We start from the raw sequence: 9,514 nt of genomic DNA on the forward strand, positions 1-9,514 counted from the left end.
TGAAATTACGAACAGCTGTTTTGATAAAGATTCCTTTTCCTAGCTGTCACTGATATGTTTACATAAATGTTCTTTAAGAATACTGTGTAGGCCCTAACCCTAACCATTTCCGATCACGTTTGTAAGCAAATCCAAAACCAAGTGAGATTAATAACCGCGTGGCTTTGGCTTACATAACGGGTTTGATTTATCACGAGTACTAATATGTAACTGTAAATTAAATTAAATAACTAGCCATCATCCAGGTCGGGAACCGGAGATTCTGCGTGTATCAAGTTGTACTTGAATTTTGATTACAGGGAAAAGACCGTGAATCAGTGTTGTACAGGACTGGAAAACTTATCTTTCTATATAAATAAAATTAGAGTTTTATAAGTCACCTCAATTTAAGCAATTTTTTATTGCCAGAATATCCATAACGAATTGTCAGCGTCTTTCTCGATATAACGATCCCCTCTCCCTCCCTTTAGAAACATCATAGCTCCTTTGATGAAAATGAAATTGAAACAACGCTTGCGCCAACAATCGTCTGCTCCGTTATACACTTCTGTCTGCTGTGCGCTATGTTACAACAGATTTCAGATACAACAGCTGGGGAATGATGACGATATAATGCTTAGTACACTGTGATTGAGTGATAACCATGGTAACTTTAGTAAGGCTGTGATTGGTCAATGAGTAGGCCTAAATATGGCGACTTCGACTTGTTGAATTTGTGTATGAATTGAAGAGAAACCTATTAATGAACAGAAGAACAAAGAAAGAGAATAACAAGATTGTTCTCGTTACATTCTTTTTTAAGAGTGTTTTAATTATCTCTAAATATAATTTTACACTTTTTCATTACTTATCTATCAATTCCTATGCTGTGATACAGCACCTATCGGTAGCCTATCAGTCTATCATGAGCAGTACCTTATAACACTTTCTAAAGGTTCCTTTAATATTTACGTTATTTATAGCAATGTAATGTTTGGCTCGTGATTAGTTGAGTTTGAGTTAGCTAGAATTTTAATCGTTGCCGTTTGTACAACTGAACCAAGATAAATGATTTGAAATTTACAATAATAATGATTGTGCAATATTGAATTTCGTTTATAAAAATGTAAATCGTGACTTAATGGCTGTTTACAGCGTGTTAAAGAGTTTTTCATCTGTTTTTATACTATACTAGCTGGCCCGACAGACGTCGTCCTGTCCTAATGTGGTTTTATGTCAATGCTCGTTCATTTTCAAGATGAGCTCGTTCGCATGGCTCAATCATGTCCTGGTTGAAGTTCGTTCGCTACGCTCACTCACCTTTTGGTTGCAAATTAGCTGTCGTCACAAATAAAAAAAAATAGTGCTGCACCCTGTTGGTAAACCTATTAACTTTTTAATGCTATTGAACATCACAGAATCAAATTGCTTAGTTGAACCAGCTGTTAAGATTCTTTAATTCCATTTAAATATGAGTACTCATAAGGTTAACATGGAAAACTCCAGAGCCACTGGGGCAGAGTCCTTTTGACGGATCTGCACCAAACTTCACACAAACCATCCTTGAATAATGCTTAATAATGCCTGAAAGTTTCATTACAATCTGTCGAGCGGTTTCGGAGTCCATAAAGGACAAACATACATTGGATTATATATATAGATTGGATTAACCGTATTTTTCATTCCCCCCCCTCTCCCTATTAACTCAAGTAATCGAGTATACACAATAGTGTAAAGTATTGTAGCCTATGCTACTTGCTACTTGATTGTATTTTAACGAGCTTTATGTCAACAAAGCGTTCTGCTGTGCTTAAGTCGCGGTGTAGCTGGATGTGTCTGTACCACGCGTTATCTGTTATCTATCACAGCAGTTGAGCCATCCCGTGCGCTCCCTCTCTTAGATCTCACGTGTTGCTAATCATAACTTTATACACGAATCCTAAACTATTCTAAAATCCTATTTGAACTAATTTAATTCAAAAATATAACTATTGTCATTAATTATCCACTTTCTATCTGGCGATTTCGTAATGTATTTTGGATTGTCGTCACGTTGAACACTGTTGCAATTAACTTTAGCCCCCCCCCCCATTTGAATTTTTTGAGCCCCCCCCAAGAATTTCAATGACGCAGTCTGCGTCACGGCCCCCCCTTGTGGGCACCCCTGTCAAAATACACAATCGAGTGAAAGGACAAAGATAACTGAACGAAACCTGTTACACAAACTATTGACCTGTTTCTTTAACAAGACACTTCACACAAATGTATGCAGCCGTAACTTAGGTAAACACAATGGTTTGAATGTTCGAGAGGTTAGAATAGTCTTAAATTCTGCCTATTTGCCTGTGTCGGATTTACATTATTGGCGTATAAAATGTACAATGCTTGTGCACACATATACAGGTTGTAGGACAACACGGCTTGACTATGAGTATGGAGATTAGATTGCAATAGACTTGTAGAACTATTTACATGTTTATATTGCAATGGTAATGCTCATATGCTTAGATGTTTTGATTTCTAGATGGTGACAATGTTGTTTAAAAGTGTTTTGCTTTTGGTCCTAGTTCTATGTCTTTTGAAATTCTTTTGGACTTCAAAAATTCTTTGAGGGAAATTTTTCTTGGGATATGGAACAGTAACAATATGGTACCACATTTATGTCGTTTAAAAAAAAAACATGCTAGTTGTGTTTTTATTTCAATGTACTATCTTTTAAAACAGCCGTTTATGGTTTTCATTTAAATATAAATCCCAAAGTACCCATGAACTTTTGAGAAAACTACAAGTCACACCCCCATAAACCATATACTTAAAATGTTCGTCATGACGAGAAACCTTGCGCAAAACTATCCATTATTTCATAAATTAAGGTCGTAAATACTTTCTAAAGCGAACTTTCCATAATTTAATGTTAAAAATATCTCAGATGTACTTATTTGTTTGTTATCCTTTCAATTTATTACCTTATTAAAATCAGGTGTGAATATTTTTTTGTATACTGTATGTATTCTGTTTATTTCAGCTTAACTTAACCAATCAATAGTTTTATTAATACTTATGAAGTCAACTGCCGTGGGTAACAAAAATAAGATAAAATGATGAAATGCCCAAAAACTAAGTAAGGTGATATTTTACAACTAGTTTACCATAAAAAAGTGAGAGCTATTTGACTATTAATAGAACTAAACATTTCATTTCATGTTCATGCTGTCATCAGATTTAAATAAAAATGGACTATAGTTGAGGTAATCACTGACAGTTTGTACCTACTGATGTAAATGACTAATTTTCTGTTGCATAAGTGACTTTCTAAACTGATAGGATGGCTTTGTAAGCTACAGCATATTTAATGTACAACAACTAGGTACCTTGAAAACAAAAAATAAGTAGAAAATAAAATTGTGAAGACTAGTGCATTCTGTGACAGAATAAATTTGTGGTATTCTACACGAATTTTAACTATCTTTTTTACACATCAAAACGGAAAAGTAAATCGATCCCGGGTCTAGGTAACCTACAATGAGACCTATGGTAATAGCTTATTCCCTATATGACAAATTTGCTATTAAATGTGTTCTCTTGAAGTCGTTAAAATACATTAACTACAATTGTCACACTTAGAATACCATTAGAATACAATACTCTGGAACTTACCTTTACAATTGGATCATCAATTACTAATAATTACAGGCTTGAATAGGTTAACACTCAACATTGTTATAGTAATTATTCTTATTTATGTGAATTCAAATTAATCTATATGTAATAATATTTTTGAATAGAAATGCTGTCCTTTGTTAATCTGTTTGTAAAAGAACACAGTTACTACCTAATTATGTACTGAAATTTTACATATTTGGTAGATCATGAATTTAACTAACACAAAAACCTATTCTACAAAAATTTGCATAAACCTCCTTGGCCAGTCATCCATAGTTGCAAAATGTTACATAATGCATTTTAGAAAAACTAGGTGAAACCCGTCGAAATCGACGGTTACTTTCAAGGCTTGCAACTGATATAACTGCGACAAATTGAGTGAAATTATACATATTTTGAGCATTTAGCATAGTTTAAAGAGTAATAAGTGTAAAAACAATAATGATATTAATTGCGTTAGTTGCCAAATATGGTTGATCATTCAATGAATAAAATATTTCCCATACTGTACATCATCGGAGTTATTATTAGTATGTTAACTGGTACATCTTCTTTTAGAAGAACCTTTAGATAGTATTAAAATCATATTGGTGGATCTTTTGTAGTTAAAACTTCCGCGATTTCATCTGTCTAATAAAGATTAATCTATGATTTTATTTGAGAAAAATATCTGTTTATTGAAAAGACACGTTCTAACTTTAAAAGGGAGGTCCATCCGTTGCAGTGCAAGTTTGATTTTTCCTTCGTCATGTCACGTCAGTTCATATCGTACTTCTGTGCCAATAAATAACCATCAAGCATAGTTTTGGGAAATCGGTTGGGGGGATGTTGAAGCTTATAAGACACTTCTGCACTTGTATTATTTTGCATTTTATTACACAATCGAAGATTTTTCCAATGATTTAAAACATGTATGGCAATAATCTCATAGTATGATAAAATATAGCCAAAAGTGGTGAAAAAGACAGACACCAACCCGTACAATAGATATAAGATAGTTCAATAAGAAATAATTGTTAAATAACAGTTACTGTGATAAAAGGATTTTCCACTGATTTCATAATGGAACGTTATATTGCAAAATATGACATGATACAGAAGAAAATCAATTTTAAAATCAGAAAATAACATTGCAAATACTTCTTTTGGACAATTCAGTAACTCACAACAAATGTGTGTTGTTTAAAATACAATTTTAAATTAACAGCTGTTTCATTTAAAAGTATTATCCACATGAACAAAAAGTAAACAAATCTGTGGCGGGATCTTTAAGGGCTTCTGGGGCAGAGCCCTAACGGGATTCACTTAGTTTTTCTTTTGGTAACTCATCTAGGGACCAAGACCTTTCTTTGGACACCTCTACCAAGTTTCTACGTCCAGTCGTTCTCTCAAATTCATGGAGACAAAGTTTCCAATTAAATATTTGGATTCTTCCATGTTAATCTTATGGGAGAAAATCCAACTTTGGTGGAGGATCCTGCCCAAACTAATAAAGATTTCAAAAAACGAAAAAGACTTTGCAAAACTACAGATCAGGGCCATTCATTTGACACTTTAATCATCAAAATCGGTCCAAAAATGAGGGAGGAGTTCTGTTTACAAAAATCGGCTTAGCGTATTATATACAGGGTGACAAAAAAGTCTGGAAACGGTTTAATATCTTTTTAACTAAATCCGTTAGAAAATTCAAACCTTTCACATCAACTTACATGTATGAAAACTACTTTTTCGAAGCATTGTCATTTTTTTACCTCTACCAGGGGACGACCCACGAGGAGTAGGTACATAATCTTTAATGTAAGCATAGGTTGATATGCACATCATTTTAAAGGTCTGGTCAAGTGGAGTTCATTACCGGAAACCGCGTCAAAAAAGGTTCATCCGTTACAAAATGGCAGCTGTCCAAAGTTCTTGTGAAATATACCTGCACAGGCCTTAGTATGGGCAAATACTCGTAATAAACATTAGCTTGAGAGCTTAAACTGTATTTTAAAGTCAACTAGCTCATAGACTAATAGTATTCAATCTTCAAAACAAATTTAACCCGGTTTCAGATTTCCCTGCTAATGTTGACTAGGAGTATTTACCAATACTAAGGCCTCTGCAGGTATATTCCGCAAGAACTTTGAACTGCCGCCATTTTGTAACGGATGAACCTTTTTTGACGTGGTTTCCGGCAATGAACTCCACTTGACCAGACCTTTAAAATGATGTGCATATCAACCTATGCTTACATTAAAGATTATGTACCTACTCCTCGTGGGCCGTCCCCTGGGGGAGGTCAAATAATGGCAATGATTGAAAAAAGTAGGTTTCATACATGTAAGTTGATGTGAAAGGTTTGAATTTTCTAACAAATTTAGTTAAAAAGAAATTAAACCGTTTCCAGACTTTTTTGTCACCCTGTATATAGAAGATGTACTTGTTTAATCAGTTGCGGAAACTTCCATTTTAAAGTAAAGCATTCCATAAGAGCAACGCAAGAACAGCTGTTAACTTAAATTGTTTAGTTAGGAAAGTTAAGCTATTGCTATGTTAGTATAAATCAGCTGTTTGTAAATGTATTTTGTTAAACTGAGGAGGAATGACCTTTTGTCTAGTTTAAGTTGGTAAAATATAAATCATAATGCTGGAGCTAAATGTCTAAATTTATCCCTTTGTAACAGAAAAAGGGATTAAATTTATGGCTAATGGTTCTAGACTCTAACTATGATTCCTTATTGCTCTATGTTGTCACAGAAAACATACTACAGTACTGCAAAAAGGTACAGTAGTTTAGAGCTGATAATTTCCACACTGTCATTTTTTTATAACTCTAGCCCAGAATTTAGTTAAAATTATTAGTGATTGGCAGGATTTAAACCAGAGAACTTGGGAACCAAAGTCCTGCGTTGTACCACTAGACCATTACCGCTCCACACTGACATTATCTTCAGCGATAACTACAATGACCAACACAAGCAACTACTGGTCTAATAGGAGGAGTAACAGATTGTCCAGTAACAGTGAACAGTATCCAAGGCCAGTTCCTGGGCCAAGGACAGTAATCCCCATTAGGCTTCTGTTTGCAGCCTCATTAAACACATTTTCTGGACATTTTGACCCCGACTGTCCTACTTAACTAATGATTCATCTCCGATAATGCCTGACCCTACACCTGGATGGTTAATTGGGCGATGAAATACGGTGATGGATTATTTTGCAGGTACATTGGAAGGGGAAGCGGAGCGAGTGTCGTCCTATGTTTTGTTATGGGGGTCATAAACTGTCAAAACCGTCAGGTATAGTCCTGATGAGTGCTGTAGGGGTTACCATTGTCCGTGATTTTAAAAAAATCATCGAAGATGTATTACTTTACGCATCCGGAATTTCGGCAAGTATTTTCATAAAAAATATCTTTAATGGTTTTTGTTGTAATTTTAAAGTACGAGTAATAGCATCCACTTTAAATAGACAGAGTTTTTGAAATTCATTATGACGTTGATTCTGAGATGTTACTTTTTTGAAATGTTACTACTTAATATGTACGATAATGAGGTACTTGAAATGTTAATTGTAACAACTTTAAATAGTGCAACAAGAGTTGGTGGGGCCATGACTATCGTGGCACTCATGATGACACCGCCAGTTATAGAGTGGCTGCTGTAAAGATGCAGGACTTAGTTCTGGTAAAGATGTGTGTAAAGTAATGTCACTTGGAACAGGTTTCGTTCTGGAACAGTCTATATTGGAACTGTTCCTCGGATTAACCTAGTATGGCATATCTCTTGCTGCAGTGACAGTGACTGCAGACTGCACTACGTCGTGAGAAGGCATGGTTCCACAGCGCCGGCGCACCGCTATCAGAGCGTAACCTCCAGTGGCCTTGACCTTGACCTCTGCCCCCGCATTGCCCTTCTTCAACTCTGACCCTCTCGTCACTCGTCAGCTTGCGGAACTCTTTGATGACTCAATCGTAATAGCACTGTGTATAAATTATACTGTAAGTTCATTGAGCCATTAATTTCCATGCCCATTCCTCAATTAATTGTTGTTACTGTACTAGTTTTTAAATAAGTTTTTAGATTGCGACCATTTTACCAACAGTCACCTAATGTTTGAAATATATTTGTTTAAATTGTTTAAACAAAAACCTCCCTTGCTCCTTCAAGTGGGGCGGGCATTAATTGCGCCAGCTAACCTGAGTCACTTGCCCTCAGGGTGTTCCTGAATTGCGCCAACTATTTCAGGGAGCCACCCGATAAGTTTATTAACTGGGTCGCAAGTGGCGGCTCCATTTGACTGTATAATTGAGTAGGTTAGTTAAGTTAGGTTAGGTTTGGTTAAGTTAGGTTAGGATAGGTTAGGACGACATGTAAACAATGTTATTTCTTCTGCTGGCAACTCACCCCTACCTGGCCTGGGCTTGGCGCAACTATGGAACTTTGGCGCAATTAATGTCAAAGGTTAACATAAGGTGTAACTAACCTTCAAATGATCCGTTGATACACATAGTTGCAGACTGTTAGAGACCAAGTGCATAAGATGTGGCAAAACATCTGGTAATCCTCGTAAGTTGAGTAGATCCATTGGAACCATTCAAAGGCACTATGCAAAATCAATACCAGAAAAACCTGTGTTGAAAATTAAAAACCTATCATTTGGAACGAACACAGACAGTAGCTCGAGAGGCACCGATCTTAAACTGACCAAAAAGACGCAAGTTCGAGACTAGACCATCTTTACTACTGGAACCACCGCACCTGTCCGAGTCATATCATACATCTGACCTGAAGTCAAACCATACAGACCTGTAGTCTTTGTTGTCGTCCATGAAAGACTATTTTGCAGGCAAGAAGGAAGAACATTGGAAGTTTTAAGAAGAACTTCAAAACCAAGTCTTTAGAACAAAAGAGTAACATTGTCATCCACTTCACCAGCGTGTTACTACAAAGATGTGACGTAATCTAACAAGCCCCATAAACTTGGCATTGTCGGCTCGGATGTCCCAGTTCACGCGGGACTTTCACCTACTTCTGGCGGGAAAACAAACACCATATGGTGCAGCAGACTGAGTCAAGTCTTCAAATGTTTGTGTAGAATTTGTACTGAAAACTATCGATAAGAAGTGTATTGATGGTAGGTTCGTATTGGAGCCTTAAAAGTTATAGTATTCATAACAGTTTAATGTACCGTGCTAGTACGTTATATATTTTAGCACCGTTTTTTGTTTTCTTTAGGGGGTTGCTGTTTCTGGTTTCGACTATGACAAAACCAGCTTTAAGTGATCAATGATATCAGTAATTTGGAACAATAATGGGAGTGAGAGTCGTTTGCGGTGGGTGATATTTTGTTTTTATATTTAGACAAATTAATTGAATGCTTTTATGCAGCAGATTTTTTTAGCACGTTTAATTTACTAGGTATTATAATGTTAGGGTAATAGACCGATAGCTACCTCCACATTTAAACTTTCGGAACAGGTTTGGCGAAACAGTAGTTATTTAATTTAAATAATGTATGTATTTTTTTAATGAAAACGTAAAAAAGTAAATCGGTCCCCGGGTTTAAGTCTTACAATTCCACACAGCAATACCTTCATCACTATAGGGGAAAACGTCTCGAAGCCACCTTCATCTTATCTTTTATATGACTGTCCTGTTTATTTTTTCTGTATTCAGGCATCAATGCAATCCTGTCAAGTTTATTAGTTGACTTTGATACTAAATTTCTTAGCTAAAAGCCCATTAACCTCATTTCTTTACAATACTTAACATATTTAACATTCAAATCTCTTGAGCTCCTGAGCTGATACTTGTGTCACAATAATTAAATTTATTGATCGAATGCATTTGTCAAACATCACTATCCACCGTAATTAAATCGGAGGAGT

The sequence above is a fragment of the Macrosteles quadrilineatus genome, unplaced genomic scaffold, assembly GCF_028750875.1.
Source record: "Macrosteles quadrilineatus isolate MER2022 unplaced genomic scaffold, UCM_ALF_1.0 Scaffold_2__2_contigs__length_208266976, whole genome shotgun sequence".
Lineage (NCBI taxonomy): Eukaryota > Metazoa > Arthropoda > Insecta > Hemiptera > Cicadellidae > Macrosteles > Macrosteles quadrilineatus.